Consider the following 4,261-nt stretch of genomic DNA (forward strand, 5'->3'; position numbering starts at 1 on the left):
CTGACTATGGCTTGTCTCTGCTGACTCTCAGTGTGACCTCAGGTAGCTTCCTGACTATGGCTTGTCTCTGCTGACTCTCGGTGCGACCCTGGCCAGTTTCTGACTATGGCTTGTCTCTGCTGACTCTCGGTGCGACCTTCGCCAGTTTTTGACTATGGCTTGTCTCTGCTGACTCTCGGTGCGACCTTCGCCAGTTTTTGACTATGGCTTGTCTCTGCTGACTCTCGGTGCGACCTTCGCCAGTTTTTGACTATGGCTTGTCTCTGCTGACTCTCAGTGTGCCCTCAGGTAGCTTCCTGACTATGGCTTGTCTCTGCTGACTCTCGGTGGGACCTTGGCCAGTTTCTGACTATGGTTTGTCTCTGCTGACTCCCAGTGTGACCTCAGGTAGTTCCTGATTACGGCTTGTCTCTGCTGACTCCTGTTGTGACCTCAGGTGGTTCCTGACTACCAAAGTGCCGTTCACACAGTGGGGTCCCAAACCCATAGTGCTAGTTGGGCACTCCTGGGTCACCACTCCAGGGGGCAATAAACACCGCAGGCTTCCTGCCTTCCCAGCCCATGGCCAGACAAGGTAGACCCATCCAAATCAGGAGGAACTGGGCCCTGCCAGATCCCAGCACCCAAGAAGTACTCCCGACCCCCACTCGGTTTCCTTCCCATAGCCAGGACCCTTTAGGACCCCCATCACCCATCAGGCAGAGTACTCGGATTCCAGCCATACAAGCCATAAGGCCAGTACAGCGGCTCCTTTCCCCTCCTGATCACTGATAAGAACAGATACTACACTTGATCTTAGCCAAAAGTCCGAGAGGCGACGCAGTATTACATTACAAGCTTTCAACCTGAAAAGAACCGATATCTAAGAATGTTCCTCATGCGTCTATTTGCACAAAACGAACGTTCAGGAAAATTCCCAGGGAGAACGGCTCCGCATTTTGATTATAAATAGACCCCTTTGTGTATTTTAACTAAAAAGAGTAGAGTAATAAGTAGAGTCAATTACACTAGCCCGCAGCCCTCAATGTGAATGAAGCCAACTAGAAAAAGATTTTCCTCTTGAATAATCATGGCGAGGAATCACGACTCTTCGGAGACCGCATTTAAATACGGGTTTAATTTTATACTAATATATGTTAATACTAATTGCAAAACGCATTCAATTAGCGTGCTCCCGTGGCAGGAACACAACCGGGGGGATTTAGACAGATGACTAAAGCCGTGTCCTAAACTTTTTTTTGGACAAAATGAATCATACCATTGGAAGATCTAATTCCCCCGCGGCTCCGAGGATGGCGCCAGATAATCCATAATGGAGCAAGACGCATCACATGCGCCAGAGAAAAGAAACTGATGAGTCAGGTGGAGGCGCGTTGTCAGGAAAGTCTTCAGGAGGAAGAAGGAGATGAATGGATGAAACACATTATTATTAGCAGAGTGGATCCTCATCGGATACACCGCACGACCAAACGTTGGTGGACACCTGACCAACACATCTACCATTTGGGCTTCTATTCCACCATGACCCCCTGTATACAGAGCCGGCCCATAGAGTCAATTGTCAAAACTGGAGCAGACAAAATCCAATCAGCTTCTCTCTTTCATTTTCAAATCTTAACTCCACAAACTGAAGAGAGATGCTGATTGGTTGCCAAGCACAGCTGCTCCAGTTTTGATAAATTCCCCCCCATGGTGTGACCAGTCTGGTGAGGAGGAACCCGAGTGTCGCGCACAGAGTCCTGACCTCAACAATACTGAGCACCTTGGGAATGAACAGGAACGCTGACTGTGAGCCCGATCTTCTCATCCAACATCAGTACCGGACCTCACACATACTCCTCATTATTCATTCATAGAGCGCTGTCAGAGCTCTACATATTCCACATTCACATCAGTCCCCGACTTCAAGGAGCTTACAGTCTAACGTCCCCTCTCACAGACACCGGCTAGAAAGGAGCTCAGCCCATTAACCTATCAGGATGTCTTTGGAGTGTGGGAGGAAACCCAGAAGATGGCCCATGTGAGACAAGCTAGATCTATCTAGATGGATAGATGATAGAGAGGGGGGGAGAGAGAGAGGGAGAAGAGAGGGGGAGAGAGAGAGAAAAAGGGAGAGAGAGAGAGATGAGGGGGGGAGAGAGAGAGGGAGAGAGAGAGATGAGGGGGAGATAGAGAGGGAGAAGAGAGATGAGGGGGAGATAGAGAGGGAGAAGAGAGGGGGAGAGGGAGAGATAGAGAGAGAGGAGATAGAATAAATGATAAATATTTGTGTGTTATCAGTTGTGAGGTTTCAAGGGGTTCACATACTTTTTCTTACCACTATAGATAGACAGATACTGTACATAGATTTGGGACAGATAGATAGTTCATAGATAGTAGACATATAAGCTTCAGAAAAATTCAGCTCGGATATTTTGTTATTTCAAGATTCGGATCCGAAATTCGGGTTTCAGATTCGGACAAAATCAGAATTGTCGTTAGTTTTGGACGAGTTTACGAATATTGGTTGTAAATAACACAGAAAACCATCTACAGATATTAATACCAAAGCCGAGGCTCCCGGACCCGAGTGGTATTCAGGAGCTCCCCAATGCAATTCGGAAATTCGGATCCCGAATGCCATTGGGGTCTGGGAACCTCGGCTTTAGTATTATATGTATAGACTGTATATGGCTCCCATGTTGCCGTAACCAAAATTCACGTTCAGACCCATTCGGAGGCATTGAACCGGAAAACACGTCTGATTGGCCAGAAAAGTCACATGTCCCATTCAGTTTAGTTTTTGAGCAAAATTCGGATTCGGACATTCAGGGAAATGGTAACGGGAAGGAAACGTATGGCACATGTCTGATAGGTGGAAGTTTATGTGAGAGCACGCGCTGGGTTCACGGAGACGCGATGACAGAAGCTCATTCTCGGCACATGGCGGAGTGCAGACGCGGTTGCTGCGTCTCCCGGCGCGGTGTCTCGGTGATACGGATACATTATAGAAGTGAGGAATCAGCTGAGAATTGCATGAACCTCCATCAGTATATCGGCTGTATTCCTTTGCAGGGGCTTACCGCGTCAGGATTTTATCACAGCGCTACGTCTCGGCAGCAATGCCGCGCTTGGTTAGCAGGAATTGTGAGAAAATACGGAATTTTCCGACGTGTCCGATGGGAAGAGGCGGGATGAGGTGTTTAGGTGGGAATGAGTTTCATTGTCACCTTCGTATAAGCTTCCCGCTGACAGTAAATTGAGGTGACTGAAGACCGCGGTCTGTATGTGAAAACAGAGCTCGGCGGGAATCATTAAGCCGCCTATACACCACCCGGGAAGTGGGAGTGACAGATCCTCTTTCATGTTTTTAAAGGAGTATTCCGCCAAGACTGTCCCTGGACCGCTTTTTCCATCTTTGTGCAGGCATCATCCAGGGTCACCATCTTCTTCCTGGACTGAGATGCCGGCTCAGAGATGACACAGTCTCGTAAATCCAGTTGGACACACAAATGACTGACACAGACCAGCCCTTGCTGCAACCTCTCACCTTGTGACTTGCTACAAAGTTACAATGTTGCAGACTGATCACTGGGGGAGGGGAGACTGAGGAAATGCTTCCTCCTGACTGCAGCGGACTGATCACTGGGGGAGGGGAGACTGAGGAAATGCTTCCTCCTGCCTGCAGCGGACTGATCACTGGGGGAGGGGAGACTGAGGAAATGCTTCCTCCTGCCTGCAGCGGACTGATCACTGGGGGAGAGGAGACTGAGGAAATGCTTCCTCTTGGGTTGCAGCATACTGATGACATCATCTTGGCCTAGGCCATGTCACCGCACCGGAGCGCGAGGACAGTTTTTTTATTGATAAAAAGCGGAGCTTCTCTGTGGCTGTATATTGGGACATGTCCGGGACTCACCTCTAAAGTCACTGACAGGTCCTCTTGAAGATAGATGACAACCTCAGGAACTGTTGTGCCGGTGATGTTGGAGCTCCGCCGATCACTCGTCATGCTGAGCGCAGCGCGGGAGAAGTTCAGCCGTTCTGCAGGTGTCCTCATTAATTATTCATCACTAATTACTCCGGATACATAATTGTAACGTCGGGGGATGGAGGAGGTGTCTGTATTTACCAACAGTGAAAGCTTAAAGGGGAACTCCACGCAAACAAATAAATACACAGATTAAAATGACTTGCTGTATATGGGAGCTGCTTTATATTTGCATATTTGTCCTTCCTGTACTGAGCTTTACACAGCTCTGCCACACAGCACAGCCCTGTC

General features: G+C 48.7%; 1 long non-coding RNA gene across 1 annotated transcript in view; it reads left to right on the plus strand.

Annotated features, from left to right (window-relative positions):
* Positions 1-3,231, plus strand: part of LOC108784387 — a 19,235-nt gene extending 16,004 nt beyond the window's left edge. The window contains exon 3 of the long non-coding RNA XR_001941065.1: positions 3,221-3,231. This is a non-coding gene — a long non-coding RNA (uncharacterized LOC108784387). The remainder of the gene's footprint in view (positions 1-3,220) is intronic.
* The last annotated feature ends 1,030 nt before the right edge of the window (positions 3,232-4,261 follow it).

This window comes from Nanorana parkeri, unplaced genomic scaffold (assembly GCF_000935625.1).
Source record: "Nanorana parkeri isolate BGI_ZX_2015 unplaced genomic scaffold, ASM93562v1 scaffold6, whole genome shotgun sequence".
NCBI classification, from domain to species: domain Eukaryota; kingdom Metazoa; phylum Chordata; class Amphibia; order Anura; family Dicroglossidae; genus Nanorana; species Nanorana parkeri.